Here is a 23,727-nt window from a genome sequence, read left to right on the forward strand (position 1 = left end):
AAATAGTAACTGAAGGTAGTTAGTGTCATCATGGTTTAGGGTACTGGAGGTGTCTAGTAATCTTTGCCATTGACCAGATCTTAAATGCTGACAATATTAATGACTATTCTCTGCCTCAGTTTCTATAGGTGTCAAATGACTCAATAACAGAATCTCTCATTTAAGTTACCAAAATAAATGGTTTATAGAGTGCTTAGAATAATGTTTACACATTATAAGTTATTATAACTAATAGTTGTAATTAACTTTATGGTTTAACTATCAATTACGTTAAATATTACTTAGTATTATATTCTAGAGTGAAGAGCCTCTGAGCCAAAAGGAATAGCAATTGTTATTTGGATTTAATAAAATCCACTTCATCCAGAATGTATTGAACATGAAAGTTACTAACTTGGCTTAAAAGTAGGTGACATGTACAGTAATGGGCCACTGATTTTAAAAGCCATTTGGTTTCTTTTTTATTCATCATCTCTGATGACACAGAAGCCATGACCAAATTCCATTGTTTTGGATCACCATTCTGAACCTTAAACCTCAGGGTCATCTTTGAAGATAATTTGAGTATTTTCCACCTGAAGTTTTAAAAAGACAGACATGAGCTTGCCCTGTGATAGGAAATTGATAAGTAGAAATTATTTTTATTTTCATAGATCCATGCTTTTCTGGTAGTTTTGACTCACTCTTGCAGCTGCTGCTTGCAGTAGTCCACAAAAGGGCAGAATAATTCAAGGGCAGGTACAACATGTCTTCCATACCAAGGCATATGGACATGCAGTAGCTTCTTAGATAATCAAGAGAGATTCTTCACCTTAGAGTAGGATTGCTGGGTCCCTAGTTCCCTCTTCCCCTGGAAACTGTAGATATCTACATTCTTTATCAGTTTTGCTGAGCAATGAGATTTTTGATTAACATTTCACCGTCTGTAGTTAAGAAACCAGAATTCTTGGAAACCAAGGGACAATTTGAAAGTATCAGGCCAGCCAAAGCTACCTGTACCTGTGGTCTCAGCATGTGATGGTGGTGTAACAGGTACTACCAGGCTGAAGAAGAGAGTACCAGGGAGCCAGTTTTGTTTTGCGTTTTGATTGTGTGCCCATCTGAGTCCATTAACTAGAAGGCAAATTAATTGGTAATCATTGGGACATAGTGGGACAATATAGTGATGCTGGGGAAAACTATGCTTCCATCCTCTAGGAGAAGGAATTGGATGTGTTTATCTATTGTTGAGTGTGATTCCAAATCATAGGTAGAAAGAGGATTATTGAGAGTCCAGAACTGATAAGTAGCCAGGATTCATGAGGAGTACCTGAGAAATAAACTTATGAAAGGAGGCAGGAAGAATCACACAACTAGAGTGACCAGGAGAAGATAAAGATTTTAGAGGATGGCAGCTTCAGTCTCTCTTGGTCTGCAGCTGTCCGCGTTGGAGATCCACACATTGACAAGTAGGATCAGAGCAGGTGAATCGTCCTACACATCTTCAGCTCACATGGAACATTTCCTTTCCTGGAAGGCATAGTGTTAGCTGTTGGCTGATGCTACCTGGGTTTCCTTCATTAAATCATGGGTTGCAGTTTTAAAGGGAAGGAAGCAACCCCGGATGCACCGTCTTTCATGCTCCTTGCTGTTATTTGTTAAGGACAGCCTCTTTCCTGCTGTCACCCTGAGCCTTCTCTCTCTGGTTCCCTTTTCATCCGTGACCTTCCTTCTCTCTGCTGGATGTCCCTGCAGATTCCTACGCCTCTCCTCGCCTCCCCCTGCCTGCTGCCACTGCCTTCTGCCCTTCCTGCTGCCTCCTCGCCTGCTTATCCCCAGAGGAAGGGAGGCTGCTGACCCTTTGGTGTTCAAGAGTCTTACCCAACAGGTGGCTCATGTTTTAGCCTCAAGACTGTGTTTCTCCCTCCTTGGTGAGAGTGGCACTGGGAGATGGCGCCGAGAGTGAGGATGAACAGTTGCAACAAGCCCACCAGTGCCAGCAGGCGGGAAATGTTAGCCTGCCATTTCTGGATGCTGTGGAGCATATGGAGAGCCTGTGACTGCTGTCAGCAGCCCTGATCGGGCTGTGCTACCAAAGCTCCACTGTGGCTTTCTAAAGAAAGCATTTCTATGAACTCCCTTACCTGCGCTCGTCAGCAGAAACCTCTCAGACACTGTGCCTACAGACTCATCTATTTTCCTAAATATAGATCAGGGCTTTATTATATTTTATTTTTGAGGAATGGGAGCTAGTTTTTTTTTTGTTTGTTTGTTCACTTCTTGCATTTGAAGTACAGTACACAACGATGGGCTCAGTGTGGCCCTAAGGCTCTGGTAGCTTCACAAGCTCCACTGTCTTTCACAGGGGAGGGTGGTCATCAGCACATCTAATAAAGCAGTGCTGGTGTCCATTGCGCTATCAGCAGTGATGCTCTCCTTGGTTGTTTGGGTGAAGTCAAATGTTGAATATCCTCACACCTCTGCCTCAGACTCCACAGAGGAAAGGAAGACCAAAGGATGCTATTACTAAAGGCTGCAGAAGGTGTTTCATTGTGTGAATGGACTCTGTAATGTACCAACAGGACCCTCAAACTTGGTCATTTATTTTATTTCCATTTAGTAACTGATCCTAAATAATTCTATAGTGGATATCTTTTTATATACATTTTATATGCTTTAATCAATTACCTTACTATCTGTGTGCCATTTCCAGGTCAAAGTGTGATTGTCAAATATAGTTCTAGGACTTTTAATACATAAACAGTGCCTAGAAAGCTTGTTCAGTTAGTATGACCCCACCCACTATGTGATAGACTACAAAACTGAGCTATAGTATCATATATCTCTATATCTATTCTATCTATCTATCTATCTATCTATCTATCTATCTATCTATCTATCTATGCTCATATAGAGGGCATATTGAGAAAGATAAGTGTCATGTGTGGACAGTGTATTTCTGAGTACTTGAATTTTTAAAATCTGCATTTTCTTCAGTATGGGAAGGGACTTGATATTATTTTCTCTACTATGGACACATATTGCTTGTGTAATTAAAAATTTAGTTCTTTAGTTCATTCAAAGGTAGGATAATAAAATTCTAGTTAATCCTAATAAATATGCTCCTGTTTTTGTCTTCTTTTAAACAGGTAGACTAGGAGAGTTGTAGGGGATGTTAAGGTTAATCTCTTTTAGCTCTATCAATGTTCTAATGTATAGGCTGAGTCTCTGGCATATGACTTATAAATTGCTTATCTCCTGGCAGAACCAGGAGGTATGTTCTAATAATTCTTAACTCTTTAATGGTTGAGCATTTTTAGCATTCTTCCCCATACTGTAAAAAATCGAACATGCTTTTATTTACTTCATGTTGTAGAAATACTTATGTTATCTAGTAGATAACTAAATATAGTTAGAACTAAGTCAATATTTATGAAGATTCAGAGATATATTCTCAGCTTTGCCCAAGGGAAGAGGTAGATTCCATCTTATTTAATAAGTTCTAAATAAAACCTTTAGTAATAAAAGTTACAGAAAAAATATCAAAAGATGTATAATAGGACAGACCACTACATATTTACTGCTGGTATTTCTTACTCTGTTATTTACCTCATTTTCTTTTAATTTTCACATATCTTCATAGTACATTTAATTGAAGAAAAAGAAACCTAACATTATCCTTTGAGGACAGTCATTTTAGACCATAGAAAATTGTCTTCAAGTTGCCTGAATAAGTCTCAGTGGGAGTGTGGTTTAAATTGCCACTTCCTGGAGGACTGATGGGTGAGCAGGGGAAACTTAATTTACCAGGTGATGCAACAGGATCCAAGGGGCTTTCAAACTAAATAATTTCAACAGAGATGTTAAAAATCGCAGGAACGCTGATCTTCTGAAGTGCAGAGTTGCTAAACATTTGAGAAGCCAAGGCCCCATACTGGAATCCATTTTCAACCAAACAGTCAAAGTTACAGGAGAGTCTGTATTATTCACTGGACTCTGGAGCAACTAGAACATGTACAGCCAGGTCCTGAAACTCCGAGTCCTTTCTCTTGATATGTTGTTACACTGGCTTGTGAGAAGTGAGGCCTGAGCATCTGACTATTGCGGCTCACCTGTGGCATTGGGGAAGCTTTGTCATTAGATACCGGGGGTACAGTAGTTGCACAGATTTCCTAAGGGGGCATGAATTCTCCTTGGTAATCATATAGAACAATTAACTTCCATCAATATATAAAACATACATGAAAATATAACTGTGCATAAAAATATATATAATATATACACTCTGTATAGACACAATATATAAACTAAGTATACCTATATAGATACATCCCTATCTACATAATATACCTGTATCTATACAACATACTTATGTCTATATTCCATCATATATACACATTTAAATAATAGATACATAAAAGGTAAATGTATACGTCTAATATAATATTAACAATCATAAAACAAGATAACTGCATTATATGTACATATGAGATAAAATCTCTCGTTATCTAGATTTTTGCTTTATACAGAAGCTTCCTAAAACTCAAAATAATTAATATAACAGGAAAAGCACCCAATGAATAGTTTCCTTTTATGTCATTCATATAAGTTGGGAAACAATGCTACACAGGTTTTTTAAAGTCATTTTTAAAAACAGGAGCTCTGCAGGTCCTTAGATTTGAAAGCTCCACACTATTGCCCGCTTCCTCTCTATTCTCCATCTTGTGCCTGATTGCACTTTGTCACCTTGTGGAGAACAGTTGGGCCAAACTGAAATGGTTTTAATCCTTCTGGTATCTTCCTTAACACCTTGACAGCTCAAGCCAAGGCAGTCTACTTTGACATTGGTAAATCTGATTTGTCAAAATTCCTTCATGGTTTTATATTCATTTCAAAAACCAAGGCTCTGCAATTGCCCATGACCTGCAAGAGTCGTACAAGTATTGCCTCTCATTGCTGGGAGGTATTCTGCAACGGTGCACACCCTGCCTATATAAATCGGCAAGTCTGGGGTCTGCTCCTGGAAGAAGACTAAGACGTAACCAAAGAGCTCTATACAGTCCTTGCTGTTGGACTGAGAGGATCATTGCTCTGCCAGCTGAAGATTTAATGTCCAATTCCTGACTTCCTGGTGCTGATCAAACCAGGCCCTCTCTTGAGCATGCTAGGCAACTGGTCTATTACTGAGCTACGCCCCTAGCCCTAGCATTATTCATTGAGGTTTTCAACAGTAGTGGAATGAATGTATTCAGCTCCAAATTCCCCACTGCATTCTTGCAGGGCTTTACGTTTCCCTTGACTCAGCCTGAGAACCATAAGCACTCAGTTAATCATCAGTTGTGGATAGGGTGTCTGTCCACTTGATAAACTCAAGGCGTGAGGGATCATATCATACCAGGTCTCCAAGTGCATGACAAGGGTTCTGCATTTAGCAACCAGCCAGAGGGCCAGCATACAGCTGTCCTGGGAATTAGGTTATGACTCTTAGCTATGATGTCAGACCATGACATTTGGCTAAATTTATCAGCACATCAGCAATGTGATAAGGTAGTGTCTAGTGAGGGGATGAGAATTTGAACAGGGCTTTGAAAGGTCAACTACAGGAAAATGGCATTTCAGGTAGAGGAAAAAGATTTTGGATGTATGTGAAAACTTAGTCCATGCTTGGACTGAGCTGGTTAGTAGGGTTCCCAGGTCCTGGTTCCCTTGACACTCCATGTGGGTTCCAAGGTCATGAAAATTTTCGTGCTAAAACCATTTTAGTTTTAGGTAACCAGGACATCAGCTATTCTATAGGATGACCAGAAAAACAAGGAGGGTTATTACCAGACCAGGAAACCATGGTCCCAATTCAGTGGCAGATGGTTTTGATTTAAATAAAATAGAGATCCCACGTAGAGCTGATGCAGTTAGCGCACAACTAGTTCAGCAGTAAGAACAAATATATAATACTGAGTGGGTCTTTTGTTGTTGTTAATCTATCCATTGTCCAGATTATGCATGGGCTTGGTGCCAATTGGAAAGCTCAAATGAACTGCACCAGAAATGGGGATGTTGGCCAGATAAGGAGGTGGACGGTAGGGTGTGGCCTGAATAAGAGAACTAGAGTAGCCTTTGTGGGGAAGAGTACATGAATTTGGGCCAGTATTTGACAAAGTATTAGTGAGGTAGGTTCCAGTTACCAGATGTTAGTGGTGAGTAATAAAGAAGCAATGATGGACAGGGGACAGAGGTCCAGATGTTAACTAGAGAATTGAGGAGGCAGCATTTCCTGGGGGATATTGTCTGGGTGCCCCAATTCCAGAGATTCATGGAAAGAAAGGGCTTCCATTAAGCACTCAGTGTGTTGCCTTCTTGTGGAGATTCCTGCTTAACGTGAATACCCAGGAGTTGTGAAGAAGACCTGCAGTAAAGACCCTGACATTTCTAATTCAAGCCAGCATCTCCAACATGAATGGTCACAGAGAATTCTTTGTTTGGAGGTGGAACAGAGGATGGTATTTATTAATATTTTATGCAAGAAGTGTTCTTTGAAATATGTATTATGTTCTTCCAGATAAGAAAAACTCGTATAAATATTTAATACTAAATTTATTGATAATTGATAGATCGTGAGATTAATACAAGTTATCTTTGGTCTCTACAATTATGAGATGCTCATAGTGGGGGAAATTAACTTATAGAAAATATTAGGACGGTGAACTGCAGAAGTGTCTATACATTTTTGATGGACTCGTATATCTATATTCTATATATCTGTCTTCCTATATCTGTAAGCACAGAAGTCACATTATTTTTAATTGATATTGTTGGAAATTGATATTTTAGGAAGTTTGCCGCAACATAAAACAGATTGACAGAGTCACCATGCTGCAACTGACATGAGGTAGAGATGTGCTAACCTGTGCATGTGATTCAAACCATGAATTTGCATAGTTTGCTTAAAATAAGGCTTTAGGGGCCAGGGGTTAGCTCAGCAGTGTAAGTGCCTGCCTGGCAAGTGCGAGGTCATGAGTTTGATCTCTGGTACCAAAAACAAAAAAAATGGGTTTAAAGATCTTAGCACAAATCCTAACACATTGTAAAGCAGTTGCTATGTGGAAGCTGTTTGATTATTTCAGTTTATCATGTCCTCAAAGGTTGGACCACCTGTGGAATTTAGAGACAGCCTTAGATTTGTTTTTGCCCTTATGAAGTTTGTGACACTACCAGTGGCATGGCACCAGCATTCTTCCTCCACTGAATGAATTGCTAAATTATCAAGCTGGCCCCAAGAAGAGGCAGAGCCAACCAGTCTGTCAGATGATATAGCAGTGATCCCACCACAGAGCCTGGCACACATACCCCAGGAGAGAGGAGTCAACTTGCAGGTGACCTGGAAGACACAAAAGGGTAAGGGATGCTCTGTACTCTGTGCTGCCAAGGAGGGAAGGGAAATAAAAAGACAGAATCCTAGTCCTCAGCTCAGACTGCAACATCCAGAAAAATCATTCAGAACCTCTCAAGGTGTCCTCCTGGAAATACTTGCTTTTGCTTTTAATTTTGAAACAAAAGAGTGATAGTCATAAGTGATCAGCCAGATGCAAAATGAGGAATGAGCAAAAGAACAAGAGGACTTGTCCATTCCTGTCTCCTGAAACATAGCCCTCTCCATTCTGAAGTTGTCCAGAGCAAGGTAGAGCTGTGACCTGCTGCTTCCCGTGTCCTCTCCATTCTGAAGTTGTCCAGAGCAAGGTAGAGCTGTGACCTGCTGCTTCCCATGTCCTCTCCATTCTGAAGTTGTCCAGAGCAAGGTAGAGTTGTGACCTGCTGCTTCTCGTGTCTCTGAGCCCTGCGACTTTCTCACCTGTATCCTGTAGAGCACTTGAGAAGCACAGATCCACCAGATAGAGTCACATATTTGCTGAAAGGGAGAATTTGAGGGCAGGGCATCTGGTGAGTAGAAAAGAGTTTAAACTTTGCCTGTTCTGTTCTTTAGATGTTTTACTAATCCTGCTGTTTTAGAGTTAAGCCATCAAACCGGGCAGTCCTGAGAGAAACCAGGACAGAGCGCTGCCTAATAATTACCGTGTAACAGTGAGTGAGTTTAGACTGAGTATTCCAGATACATCAGCTGGTTAGCCACTGTCATGGGCTGGATTTTATCTTCCACCTTCCAAATTCATATATTTCAGCCCTAACTCCGAAGGCAGCAAAATATGTCTATATTTGAAAATAAATCTGTAAAGAGGTGATGGAGTTAAAATGAACCCCTCAAAATGGATCCTAATTCAGTCTGACTGGCCCCCCATCCGAAGAGGAAGTCTGGCCACACAGCTACACCAGGGATCCACACACAGTGCAAAGGCCATGCGAAAGTCCGGTAAAAAGGTAAACATCTGTGAGTGGACAGAGACCTTGATCTCCTTGATCACCTTGATCTTGAACTCCTTAGATTCTGAACTGTGAGAAATAAATTTCTATTGTTTGAGCCACCAGTCTATGGTGTCTTGTTATAGCAGCTCTAGAAGGCTAATGTAGCACTATCTTCCTGATCTACAAAAATGCCTAGCGCTCTGAATTAAATTAGATGACATAAATTAATGCTACAACATTGTATGGTACTAGAATGCAGTGCACACACACCTTGACTGACATAGTTTATTTAAGACCATATCCTGAGATTACTTGGCTTTACACACTCTGAGAAATGCACTACAATCTTAATTATATAGACATTAAATAGCCATCAGTCCCATAGACTCTTGAAAATAATAACCGGAAGGATTTTTTAACTTGGAATTTTAGGAGGAAAATGTTGTTCTTAAGAATGGCCAAACCCACTCTGGAGTGTAAATTAAATAATGCGACTCACTGTAGCGTAGCGAGTTTAAATATAATTGCAAGCACCTAACGTTTAGTCATGTGCCATGGCTTCTGATGAGAGTCCCAAGTCCGGGCCGCAGAGCTCCCTGTGGTGCTGCACGGTGTCAGGTTGAGGCTCCCCTACGTGGCGCCCCCTTGTGTTACCCACACTCCCTTGACCCTCTTCAGGGTACAACCTGCAGTTCCTACTCCCAGGTGTATGCACGCATCTTCCTTTTCTGTACAACTCTCATGACTCTCTGCAGCATTTTCAGGCTCTGCCTCCCAAAGTCCTTCTGTGATTAAGCTCAGTGAATTTCCAAGCAGGCCTGAGTCTTTTAGATGCACTTCTAGTGTGGAAGCTCTTTGCCAAGGTGAAGAGAGGGGGCTTTCTCTTCTTCAGAGTCAGGTGCTGTCCAGTAATGTCTTCTAGTCTGAGTGCCTGGCACTCAGTGCCCTTAGGACCCATGACACTGCTGCATAGAACTGGAGTAACACTGGCAGAGGCATCCTGCATGTGCAGAATGCCACCCTTCTGGATGGGGACCTCACGAAGCTTAGGAGATCATTGCAGATGAACGTTAGGAAGAAAACTCTGCTGAGCAGTGCCCAAAGAACAGCAGGCACTCAGCACATGGTGGCTTTTCCTCCAGGCTTCTTTTCTGGGAATTGCTCCAAGTTCATGGACTTGTGCTCTGGTCTGAGGCAGAAAGGAGCCATTGCTTCTCCTTATGGGTTGAGTGAGGACTTTGTGACATTCAGAGAGAGAGAGAGAGAGAGAGAGAGAGAGAGAGAGAGAGAGAGAGAGAGAGCCTATCTTCAGACAGTAATGTAGCCAAGTCACTTGAACCTAATTCTTCCCAGGAGTCTTTAAGTGACATCAGGTCCACCACAAGGGGAGCCAAGAACAGGAAAGTTAGCCCTGAGTTCAAGATTGTTTAGCTTTATTCTCTGGCCTTCAACTTTCCCCAGCTGGATGAATCTTTCTGACACTTTCCCACTGGAACATAGAATGGTCTTTATGATCCCTGCCCTTGAGGAAGCTGATTTTTCCTTGTAGGCCTTATTAAAAGAACTGATTTCATTCAGTTATTCAACAAACAGTTGCTCAGGGCCCACTACTGTCATTCATTCATTCAATCAGCCCATCATTCATTCAGTCAGTCCATTAGTCAGTCAACCATATTTCTAAGGTTTAAAAATATTTATGTAGCAGAGATTCAGCAGAGAACAAAACAAGGTCCTTATTTGTGTCAGAGACAGCATGATACTAATGCTTGGGGATAGCTAAATGTGATGTGCTAGGGTTGGTAAGTGTGACAGGAAATAGACAACAAAGTATTGCAGGTGTAAGTGGATAGCAAATTTATGTATCACAGTCTCTGAAAGTCTCTGTAATTTGAGTAGAGAATGATGGATGGATGATAAGGTGAAAATAGTGTTTTACACAGGGGAACAAACACCAGGTACAAAGTGGTGAGGAGTGGGTGTGTCCCGTTTAGGACAAATGCTGAGCTCAGGTGGCTGCAGGAGAGGGGTACAATTATTGTTTAAATGTGGTGTGTTCCCCAGAGAATCATGGATGATGGGCTTTATTCTCGGTGCAGGCACGTTAAGAGGAAGGGCCTGGAGAGGTACCTGGGTCATTGCTGAGTGGGCCACTAAGGGTTGGTGCCCAGTTGGAGGAAGTAAGTCCCTGGGGGTGTGAATTTGGAAGGTATTTACTATTCGTGGCTCCTTCCTTCCTTTTCTCTTTCCTTTCTTTCTTCTTTCCTATCATCTAACCTTCCTTTATGCCTTCCGCCCTTCTTTCTTTTCTTCCTTCCCACCCCCTTCCTGGCTACTGTGGGATAAACAGCTTCCCTTCATCATGGCTTTCTATCATGATGTTGATGGTTCCGCCTTTCCAGGGTCCTAAATGAGCAAACCAATGGTACCCCAATTCTGAAACCAAGAGACAAAATAACCCCTTCTTCCTTTAAGGTTGTTTTTCTCAGCTACTCTCTCATGGCAACAAAAAGCTGCCTAACATGCATAAGATATGAGGCCAGAAGGAAAGGAGCAGGGCATAACTTTGCAAGGAGTAGAGTGTTATTTGCAAAAGGGCTAAGTGTAGACACGGAAGACCTATGTCTCAAATCTGCCATTCCTGAGGATATGGTATAGGGATATTTATGGGACCAATAAAGAAACATGGAAGGTTCAGTGACTAGCCATTTGTACAGCAGAATCAGTCTTCATGGTTCTTCATGGAGTGCATTTTCAGAAAAACGTCAGTTAACATGACTGAAGCATTTTAGCTCCCTGATGTCAGAAGGCCATCTATTAAGCATTTGCATAACCTCAGGTGAGGAGTCAGCGATTTAAACAAAAGTGACCTCTAAGTCTCTCAAAGGTGGCCTAGGAACTATTATCATCACAACCCACACGTCAGAGGTGCTATCTGTAGCAAAGTTAGTAGCAGCCAAAAGACCTCCAAAATTAGTGACTTTTAGGTCAACCAATTCAAATAACTAAAAGCAAGTGAGGTCAGAGAGAGTTTTCTGTTGGTTCTGCCCATAGTGTGGTTTCCAGGGTACACATGGAGAAACTGAAGCCCAGAGAAGTTAAGCCACCGGTCCAGGCTCCACAGCTCGTATTTGGCAGATCCGGGTCTCTTGTCCATATCCATCTGTTTTCAGATCTGCTGTTTATTCACTCCACCGTAAAGCATCTTGCACGTTCCTTTCTCATATGGTCCTTGGAGATGTAGCACCTTTTGGAACTTGAAATTTTTAACAGTTAAAAAAAATTCCCATAAACTATGTCTATGTCTCATAAGTTTCTGGCACGAAACTGTCTCCTATCCTCATGTTCACAAAAAAAAAAAAAAAAAAAAACAAAAAAAAAACACTGAATCTCTATCGAGACACTGATGCAAGATTTCAGTATCCTCCTAGAGGTCTAAGGCATAGTTCTTATTGGAACTATTGTAACATCAATAGTCCCTGAAACACAAAAAGCATGCAGTGATGCTATGATGCCATGCAGACAGATATGAAGAAAGTGAATGCATACAAAAATAGTTCAAGAGCTTCCTCTTTGAGTCTTGTCTTTCATTAGATCACAACATGTCTGGTGAACTGTGATAACTACTTTTTGATAATATTCAAAGCAAAATTGCTTACACCAGCTAAATAATGTTTCTCTAGAAAAATAAGTGAACATGCTGATCACTTAATCCAAAGAAAATATACTCAAGACAGGTTATATTGCCTTCAGCCCAGATTTTTCTCAGTCAGGTGAGACCAAATGACATGGTTATCTGTGAAATTAGAACAAAATCCCCACTACTTTATGGGACTCAAGGTAAGAATATTTAAAAAATATTTTAAGTAATTTGTCTGTTTTAATATTATGATTTCTAAAGACATTTTTAATAATAATATTAATATTGATTACTTCCAAGTTTGATGGTGCATGTCTGGGGGACCAACAAGAGTTCTAGTCTATCCCAGGAACATAGTGAGAACTTGCCTAAAAAACAAAACAAAACAAAACAAAACAAAACAATTCCTAAAGAAATTGCTCTTCACTTTAGGTATTTTAGTGCACTACAATGCTTATCCAGATTAGTCCTAAACTTGTGCTGAAAGCCATGAATCTTTTCAGTAAGCTTGAAAACGCTTCACCTGAATGTTGGAAAAAAAAATGCAGTGTGCATTGCAAGCTGAGTCAGGGTGAAGGGCAGAGTGAAGTCCAGGTTCATCTCCTGAATTTAACCTGGCTCTCGTGGCCAGTGCTTCAGGATGTGTTTTGCCTCAGCATCTAGCCTGAAAGACAAAGTCCTCGTTGGGATGTTGACAGCTGACCTGGAAAGGGCAGGGTTTGTTGGATGGGTTTGGACAGGGCATGAGCAGGCTAGCACAGGGTCCACAGTGAGGGTGGATGGCTGCAGCTGGGTGCTCAGAGCAGCTTCTGAGACGAAAATACATTTTCACCCCATCCTGGAAATGTTTCACTGATGTGTAGTAGGGAGTAGGGGCCTTCTGTACATTTTCAGATTTTCCCTACATGTTTTTGTGCTCCTTCCACCAGGCCCTCTGCACCACAGATTTAAGCAGCAAGTTCTAGGATATCTTGCACTTTAGGCTCTGTTTGTAGGCAAATAACCACGTAGTTCCTTAAAAAACATGATAGGGTCTTAATCATAAATTTGAAATGTACAGTCATCATCTATTGTTTATGGATTCTTTTGGGTCGAAATGCAAGACAAACTCTATACTTGCATTTAAGGTGTGGTTCCTGGTTCTGCAGCACAAGAGTCCCCTGGGAGCACCTGGAGAGCGGGTCATGGGCCCCATTCCAGAGATACTCACCACCCTGTGTGCTTGACCTGCTCCTCAGGACTCCTTCTAATGTGTTTGAGGTGCTGCTGTTGAGTATGATCCATCTGGTCCTGGAGGTGTGAATGTGCACAACCTATTTTATCTGCCTTGCCTCAATTTCTTCATTTCCAAAGCATGATTTAAATGCACAGTGAATATTTAAATTTTACAGTAAAAACCACATTTACATTTACCTTCCCTCATAATAATCCCCCATTACCAGCTTTCATAATCCTTCCTGCTTATGTCTTCATGAGATATGATTGTGGTGAATATTGTTGCCCAGGTTCCTGAAAATATCACAGTGTGCCTTAACCACCTTTTTCACTGGAATGGCACTAGGTCTTCATGAGTCTTGGCCAAACTCCAAGTGACCTTGAAAGGTGTATTGGTTACTTTTCTCACTGCTGAGACAACATATTCAACACCTAAGGTTAAAGGAGGAAAGGTTTATTTATCTCCCAGTTGGTAGAGATTTCAGTTCATAGTTGGCTGACTAAGGCAGGATTGTGGCAGGAGAACACTGCAGAGGAGAAACAGCTCATGGCAGGCACAAAGCAGAAGGTAGCAAGCTACCGTGAAGCAACAAGCAGTCACCCTCTTTCTGTCCTTTGCGTCTTTCCAGGCTACCTGACCTTAGGGCAGGGAGCATTCACACCCTTAGACATAGCAGTTATTGTGAGTCAATCCTAGCCTCAAATTCTTGATACCATCCTTATACAACTGGATCTAGGTGCTTCCAAAAAACTGCACCTATAATTGCATGAGGCTTTGGGGGGACCTCCAGACACAAGCCACAATAAAAGGTAAATGTTTTGAATTGATTCAGGGTCTCAAGGCAGCCACTGGAGAGCAACTAATGACATTCATGAAAGAGGACTTCCAGAACAGCTTTAGAAAGTGGAAAGAAAAGTGAGATAAGCAATGGGGAGTATTTTGGGGGTGGTTAATGGTAATATGTCTTTTAACAAGATAAATATTTAGAAATGTAAACATTCACAGTATTTTTTATCACATCTTGTAGACCCTATTCACAGATGATGCTAGACAGGGAAAGGATAGCCCAAAGCCCAGCCCAGGAGAGAAACAGGAGTCATGGGGACCTGAGAGTCTTCCTCCTGTTAAGTAGGTACAAGGCTTATGGGGGTCAGAGCACAGTGATCCCCCAGGTGGGAAGACAAAGCTGAAGCAATGGAGAGACAGCTTGGGAAAGGCAGCCAGCCCTGACTGAGAGGGAGCCGCCGTGGCTCCATGTGATGCCAGCCACCTGCTAGGCTGAGCCCAGCCCTCATCACGGAGCGCACTGCATCCAAGTGCCAATCAGCTACAATCCCCAGTGGGTCCTGACAACAGGTGCCTCATTAACACGTCTCACCCTCTCAGGCTTACCCAGTGACAGCCACCAAACTCACCCTCAATCACCACTTAATCACAGCCAAACTCCATTAACAAGTCATACTAATTACCAACTTCTAACAGTATTTCCAGTTCCAAGGCAAAATAGCATATCCTTTTTATATGAAACTGGCTTGTAATCCTGCAGCAAGACACATAATCAGGTCCTTTAAAGATGAAGGTCAAGGGAGGAGGCAAAGGAGAGGCTGTGAGACCCCATGTGTCTACGTTCCTGAAAGTGTACAATGCGAAGCTCTGTTTGAATTTTATGCCTGCTAGGTGGCCCACAAGGGTCCAATTAGCTTGTTACAGAAGCTTGTATTGGTTCCATCCTCTTGCCACCCCCCTCCCCTTATCTATTTTTTCTCTAGGAGGGATAAACTTGTAGCACAGATTGCAGGCCTGCAGGCATCCAAAGATCAACAGCTCACTTTCTGTGATCGAAACCCCTGTAAACTACAAGCAATCATTTGCAGAATTCCTAACACAAAAGACAAGGCAAAAATGGGGTTTGGGCAGCAAACAAAAGTTATGGCTTTTCAAAATGACTAAAAGATATAAATTATCCTCTGAATTAAAAGAAATGTATAGACTGGGTTCCCCCCCCTTTTAAATTTTATTCATAATAAATTCGAGGACCATTGTCTGCCATATTTATCCATATTATTATTTGGAAAAGGTCCTGCTGTAAGAATTTCTAGTAGATATACAGTATGCTTTGCCATCCAAATGTAAGAAATATATTAACATCATGCACACCGTGCTAAGGTGGAAAGGTACTCATCCCATGGATCAGGTCCCTTTTGTGCCCAGATTAAAGCAGCCAGCATTAGCAATCATGAGAGCAATTAGAGTAAGAAGAAAATCTACCATAAAATACAACAGACATTTGAGTGGTTACCTTCTGCCCTGATCTTCCTCTGCTGAATGAGAGGCCATATAGTCCATGCAGTCCAGGTAGTTGGATCTGTCCTGCCTTTAATTGAGACCTTTGAGATACATTCAAAGCAAGTTTTGCAACTTATGATTCCATGCCCTTAATGATTATATGAGGGTGTAATTTATATGAAGTTGTGTTTTCAAATTTCTTATCAGAGAATGCTGGGCATCATCAAGGACATAATCAGCAATTTTTTTCACCCTCATAGTGTAAGTCCTCCCACCCTCAGTTGATCAGATTTAGTTTCTAAGATGTAGGTGACATTTTCTGACATTCGCTGGAGATGAAGATCTTGAATCTTGCAGGGATTATGGAATGCTTTGGATGCCAGCACTGGAAAGGGATATGAAAAAAAAAAGGATGGCATTTACAGCTTGACAGAGCTTATATCAGTTTCATGATACTATCCCCATGACATTTGGGTAGTTATTTGACTTACCTGAGTGTAGGCTCCTTGTGCAGAACCCTGCAATATAGTCACCTGCGGTGGGATATTAGAAGAGACAATGCATATTAAGTCCTCAGCCAGTGCCAGCTCTGCATAAGGTGCTCTGCATACTCCCTGCTATTCCCTTCTTCTTTCCTATAGCTAGAAGTACTCTCTGCACAAGCTTCCAGAGTGGGACAAATTTGGTCATCAGCAGCAGGACATAAATCCCACACTGAGCTGGAGGGGAAAAAGAATGCTGGGATCTGGGATCTGGGATCTGGTACCTGGTATCTGGGAGCTGGGAGCTGGAATTATGGGTCACCAGGGTTGGCTGCAATTTGCAGAGCTTTGAAAGGACTGCAGGAGCAGGAGAAAGTCTAATATAAGGCAGAAAACTCAGACCTACAAAACTATAGTAAAACCAAATGTTCTTAAGTGTAGTTACTGCACTGTGATTCTGGAGGGGGCTCTGAGTTCTCTGCCCATGAATTTCATATGTAGCCTTGGGCTTTCTCCTTGAGAATGTATCACTGAGTTATAGAAATGCATAGGAAAATAAGATTTCTCTAACAAAATTTCGTGCTGGCCCAACTTTTAAAAACAAAATACTATTTTTCTCCTTTTCACAGAATCCCATGAAGACCAAGACGACTGGAATCATTTAACAACACCCAAAAGCTGTGACTCTGAGAGCTCAAACTCTGCTTTTCAAATTATGATTATGTTCTTGTGTTCATTTAGTGAACACACAGAAGCTGCTTGACTTAATGATGTGAAGGAAATATTTCCCCACTGTATGTGTTAGAAGGAACTGGAGAGCTAGATATGCCTGCAATCTCAGCACTCAAGGGGCTGAGGCAGAAGGATCACAAGTTCAGTGCCAGCCTGGGCTACACTGCAAGTTCGGGACTAGCCTGAAATACATAGGGAGACCTTACCTTAGAAAACAAAACTAAAACAAAAAAGCTAGAAAAGAAAAGAAAGAATTTGAAAAACATACATTCTCTTTGTCCTTATAGGCATGGGTAATTTTTCTATTTATCTTTTAAAAATTAATAAATTTAAAGAGCATCAGGAAATATTTAATTTACATTTGTTTTCTATCCCACCCTGCTGTTTTTTTCTAGGTCTTCCCCCAAACATTGGACAACTAGTGTATGTGAATTTAATTCAGTATTTATTGTTTATTTAGTTTACACTAAACCCTGATAAGTGACATCATATTATCTCACATTTATAGATTTTTTTTTTTAAGTCGAGTAGAAAACAAACTTCTCAGCTCCAGGTGCTCTTTGATGATAGGCAACTATTCTCATGATGAAAACCTAATTGCTGGGTTCAATTGCCATTTTAACTCTTTGTGATTTAGAAACCCAACCTACTTTTAGAAATAGCAGACACATTACAGCGTGGAAGGAAACACACAGAGATAGACATCAATGATCTCAGCCAACTTCGGATGTTTCCCGCCCTAAAACCTTGGTTAGTGTTCTGGGTCTTGGTCTTTCCACTTATGTAAAGAGAGTACTGATTGTATTTTTTACGTGTCAGTGATAAACAGAATCAGAACAGCAGAGCACAGGACAGAAAGGGACTTCCAATGTATTCAAATATTTCTATGTAATGAAGGGCACTGTAGCAGGAAAAGAGAGATAGAGCTTGTGAATTCACTTCCCCAGTTTCTAAAGAAGGGCAAAAATATGCAGTTATAGATACATTATTTGAGTTTTTAAAATAATGGTAGTTACAAGGTTGTTCATGTTACTGTGATTTTTAGCATAGAAAATGCTGTTTTATTTTTAGGTTAGTGAAAATGAAGAAAGAGTTTTCCTAGGGGATACTTGATTTTTCTTGTGCAGGGGCTCATAAACTTGGGTGCATAGCTCCCTTTAAAAGTGAAAATAAGTAAGAACACCTGCTTTGTAGGATTGTCGTGAGCATTCTTTTCTTTGTTACCATTATTATTAACTTTCTTCCATGTGCCAGCCAGTGATTTGGGACTAGGTGCCCCTTAGGGGCACCCTAGATTAAAGACTACATAAACATTAACAAGATAAAAACATGATGTGGTAGGTATGATGCTAGAGAGGAGTTTGGGCTCCGAGTGGTAGAGGCACCTTCTCAGAAAAGGTGACCTCACATTGTGTCATAGATGCTAGGAAGTATCATTCTAATTGTAAAGGGGCATCAGATAGCTCAGTTACCATCCAAAGCAGAGAGTTGGGCAGCAAGATGTCAGTGCAGGGGTGGGGAGCACTTTGCTGTTGAATCTGGAAGAGTAAGACATGTGTCTTGCCCTGGGTGCGATCTCTATGGCTTTCTCAGGATCTGGAACTTGGTCCAATTGGTTGGTAGAATGGAAATGGGTTCCATAGGGAAGCACCATGATTGTGTTTGTTTTTACATAGGATGCTTTCAAGACCTTGAGGTTGAACCTGAAGAAGTCAAGGTAAGGAAGCAAGGGGGACATGAAAGCAAATGTAGCTGTGGACCAGGGTTGTCATAGTAACCACAGGATGAAGAGGAGGCATTAGAGACAGACAGCAGGTCCCTTCTAGGATTGATGCACAAGATGGCTCTCAATGATTAGAGAAAAGGACAATGATTCAGTTTTGATTTCTGCAGTCTATGTATTAAGTAGAGTTCAAGAATAGGTATGATGTGTCATATATAGGCCACTCCTGCTTTAGGAACAACAAGGTATGTGCATCTTGGATGGGAGAGTGGAGTGAGGAGGAGGGAATAGGCATAACCTCTGGTTCTCCAGACTGAGAGTTTGGGAGAAGCAGGGAACTAACCTGGGAGGAGAATAAGGGACATCAGGTCATATTTTCTCTTCTGTTCAACTCTTTAACCTGTCCACAGGTGCTAATTGGTGACAAAGAAATCCAGGTGCTCCTGGAACTGACAAAATAGAGACCATACTGGAAAGATGAATTGCTGAGTAATTATTCACAGATTTCAGTGGTGATGGTGATGATGATTACTGCTGTCCTTTGCCCACTGGTGATGGGTCATGCCTTCCTGGATTAGGATAGTGCCTTCTGATAACAGCCACACTGCCCAGCATCCACACTAGATCCATGGGCTCTTTGAATTCTTCCCCCTGCTCATGTTTTGTCCTTGACAACCCAGGCTCAGTTTCTTGAATGGATAATATCCTAACATCCAGTCAAATAACTTTGTTTGAGGGGGGCTGCATTTCCATAATGGGCTAAAACCAAATGGTATTTAGTAGCTCAGTGGAAGGTGAAAGGTGCTGAATTTTAATCAAGGGATTTTTCCTTTCATTTTCCACACCAGCAGATGTAATCCTCTTTCAGCCTTTCATTTTATCAGACATTCACAGTGCCAAGTGGTGCTTACACTAGTGTGTGATGTCACTCAGGTCTGATTGCAATTGTACAGCACAAGAACCGCCAGTGTTTCTTGGATACAAATGTCCTTCTCGTAGTGGATAAGCCAAGAAATGAAATACAGTGTGCAAAAAAGTGTAGATTCAGGCTTGAAAATGTCACATCATGTGATTGTCCTAGCCCTGGCTTTGAAAGGTGGGCCACACAGCTCTCTTAAAGGCACATGATGTGACTTCTCTAGGTTTCTCCAGAGATTTACGTATCACACTAGGTTCCCAAACACTCTCTGCTTATATTGTCAAACATTCCTTGTTAAATAAAATGATTATCTACAGCTGGAAGAAGAAGAATCCAGCATTCCAACAGCAAAATATGCAAATGGTCCCTGTCTTACCAAAAACAAAAATCCAAATTAACTATTCCTGATCTATTTTCTCAGCTAATCACTATCAGTTTTCTGTATGGTTCATTTTCAATTCCTTGCCTTTCATTATTCCTTAGAGCAATTGTAGCCATGCTTTACCCAGCACTCTACTGAAATGTTTTTTATCATGGTCAATTTTCATTGCTATCTCCCTCGATCAGAACAACCTCTGCTTGTAAACCACATGATAGAATTCACACTGGGGAGAAACTATTTGTATGTAAGCAATGTGTGAAATCTTTCAATAAAAAAAATAACCAGGGGCTGGGGATTTAGCTCAGCGGCATAAGCGCCTGCCTTGCAAGCAGGCAGTCGTGAGTTCGATCCCTGGTACCGATAAAAAAAATGAAAAAGACCAAAAAAAAAAAAAAAAAAAAAAAAAATAACCTTATCAGATTTCAGAGTCCACATCTCAGTTTACCATGAGCAGAATGTGTATACTCTCCTCATGTCTTTCCAGGAATCCCATATTTCCAGTTCTTCCTCTGTCAGATAAGTTGTTTTTTTCTAGTTTCTGCTATTATTTGAATCTTGCATGTCCCCCAAGGCTCTTGTGTGGAAGTCTTGTTGCGTGGCCCATCACTCTACTAGGAGGTGACATAACAATTAGTAGGTGAAGCCTGGTAGAAATTAAGCCAGTGCAGGAGTGCATTTGAAAATTCTATTTGGCCAGAGATTTAGCTCAGCAGCATAAGAGTCTGCCTTGCAAGCAGGTGGTCGTGAATTCGATCCCCAGTACTGATTTAAAAAAAAAAAAATTCTATTTCTCTTTCTGGCTGTCATGAGGTGAGAAGTTTCCTGACAAGGTGCTCATGCTATCAACTTAAAACAATGAAGCCAACTGACTACAGATCAAAACCTTGGAACTGTTAGTCTAAATAAACCTTCTTTCTTTTTAAATTGATTATTTCAAGTATTTTGTCACATTAACAGTTGACTAACATAGTTTCCTTTGCTGCTGCTTCTTTTTTCTAGTTCTTGTTATTGTAGTTTGAAGCTCAACCTTTTTCTTTATCTAAACTTACTTTAATGCCATCTCAGTTCCTTGTTATGGTTTTAAATGCTATGGGTAGATGATGGGAAATGTATTAGCAGCAGCCTAAATCTCTGTTTCAGAATGCAAGCATTTTCATTGTGTTGAGAATATGGATCACTCACTTCTTGAAAGAAAGAAGTTGGTTTTTACCTGAGGAGTAAGCTAGGAGCAACCTCTGTGACTGAACCCAGATGGGAAATTTGGGGCTATTTCTGTCCATGGTAGTAACCCTCTATATCACAGTGTTTAACTCCAGGGCACCAAGCTAGATTGACCAGAGTTGTCATGTCTACATCAATCTACATCTTCCTGACAATGACTATTTCTTATTCCTTTGTCAATTACTAAAAGAATTTTCACTGCGTGTCAGTGTTTCACTGCAGGTTCCTCCCTGGCTGAATGTTAGGAATTTGCTCACCAGTACTGTACTTATGGGTGGATGAATCCACTGGTGAATATAGAACACTATGATCCAGTCATGTTCTAAAAGTTCCGCCTCTGAACACAGGAAGCTTTGGGACACATTCATGATCTAAATCCTAAAAAACAGAGTACATAGGATGTGGGCAGGAAAGGCTGTGTAAGGTTTCATATGAGAATGAGGCCTCTTGGTTATGTAAGAGAGGCCATTCATATTCTGGCAGAGAGTTTTTCTGCATTATGCTCACTTCCTGAGACTTTACAGGAGGCTGAGTTTAGAGGCAATGATCTAATTTTTTTCATGGAGGACATTTTAAGGAAGCCCATTATTTAGGCTGTAACATTGCTACTAATGTATGCTTTTAAGTAGATTTAAAGTGAGAATTTTAAGTGAGAAAAAGTAATAAAAAGCAGAGCAGGAAGATATAAGAAATATTCAGTGTTTTAAAATGTTTTTTCAGAAAAGAAAAACATGAAAAATGGAGGCCAAAGAAGTTGTAATTGTTGACTAAATTAGTACCAATAAATAAAAGTCAGATACTTTTACACTGGCATAATAAGAGAAGTCTTGAGGCCATTTCAAGAATTGGTTAGAGTCCATTCATCATAGCCCCAGGGGAGGAAAAGTGTAAAGTTGTTTAAAAGACTTTGCACTGAGAAGAGAGTTACATCACAAACTATTTACATTGAGCATCTTGAGAAGCATCTTCCATGTTGTGCCATGCAGGCATCCAGAGACTTTCACAGTTGTGGTTCAGCTACTGCTCACCGTGGTGTCAGACCTTGACATTATGCACAGATGCTGATTTTATGCGCATATAAATTGCAAGAGCTGTGGGGTCATGGAGGTTTCCACCCAGATTTCAAAGGAAGGTCTGAGAAATCAGCTGATGTTTGACAGGGTTGGAATTCCCACTGTGATTCCCTGATAGGGCAGTGCATGAAATTGCAGGAGTGATACTAAAGCCTCAGTGGAGACCCAAGAAGTTGGAGATGACAGGGAGATGGACCATCTGCCAAGAAAAGCTGCTAGTTGTGTCCGTTTGCCCAAGAGGTAAGTCATGTGAGTTGCGATGAGTGAAGGGTTAAAGTTGGGGCTTACCAAGCCCTGTGCAGTCTCCATCTCACCACCACATGTCCCAGGTGCCACTCAGGAAACTGGCAGATTTGATATTTGCCCTACCAGTTGTTAGTTTTGCTTTGCTCTGATTGCTTTCTATTCCTCCGTTCCATCCCTCACAGTTGCAAAACTGGGATATCCTGTGACATTTCATTTTGGGATTATGTAATTTGATTTTTTAATTTTATAGGGGCTAACAGATAAGAATTGGCCTGAGTATCAGAAGAAGCTTTATACTTGGAATTTTGTTCAATGCTGAGACTGATGGGACTCTGAGGAAGGAATTCATGCATATTTCTGGTGTATTCATATGACCTTGTCATTGTTTCTATCTGGAGATTAAGTATAATTTAGGAAGATGTATGTGAGTGTTAAATTGATAATGTTTAACCATGTGATGGTTAATCTTGATTGTCAACCTGATTGGCTTGAGAGATACCTAGGAAATTAGTAAATCACACTTCAGCATGTGTCTGTGTGAGTCACAAGGGAGTGACCTTGGGGACTGGATGGGGGTCCTGGCTCTTTCCTCGCTGACTTTTTCCATGTTTCTGTGTTACACTGATGTCTTGACATGTAGAGATTTCCTCTGCTATGCCCTTCTGCCATGATGTTTCTGCCTTAATAATAGCTGGACTGAAATCTCTCACACTATAAATCAATCTATCAATTTCTGCCTTTAGGTTGTGCATGGTAGGTGTTATATTTGTGTGTGCTTGCCATAAAGTGTCTGTCAGCTTTATCTCTCCAAGAACAAGAATCACTTTCAGATTTCACATATTTCCCACACTGCCTACCTGGAATGTAACTTGTTTCTGGAAATTATTTGTGTGTGTGTGTGTGTGTGTGTGTGTGTGTGTGTGTGTGTGTGTGTGTGTCTGTTGCCCTTGGATGAGATTTTTGCCTCATTTCCTTTTAATCCTCATCCCTCAACCTTTATCCCTGTGTATTCTACAAATCAGACTTTTTCCTAGGATTTAATTCCATCTATCTGTTCCTCCTGTAATTAAACCTTTTCCATTAAGATCATATCATAAAGTAACTTTATATTGGACAAACTTAGATTCACCTTTTAGAAATCCATTCACAAGTCAACATACACTGGCTGGCTATTTAGATACAGTTCTCCCAATATTAAAAAATCAACAGATGAGCTGTTTTTTTTTTTTTTTTTTTTTTGCTGGTGCCCATTTGATCAACACAAATATCTCTGGGCATACTATTTACTTCCTGCTCCTGAAATTGAAAGACTTGTATGTTTATAATGCACACAATCAGTAATTCTGGAGATTTCACTCTCTTTTGATCAGGACTTCCTAGCGCATTCCCTTTTGTGCTGCATCAGTGGATTACAGAGCTATTTCAGGACTGCAGTCATTTGGTTGAACACCCCTATTGCAGATTGTTTTTGGTGCT

Source organism: Cavia porcellus, unplaced genomic scaffold, assembly GCF_034190915.1.
Source record: "Cavia porcellus strain 051 isolate PalLab524CR breed Dunkin Hartley unplaced genomic scaffold, mCavPor4.1 scaffold_6, whole genome shotgun sequence".
NCBI lineage: Eukaryota > Metazoa > Chordata > Mammalia > Rodentia > Caviidae > Cavia > Cavia porcellus.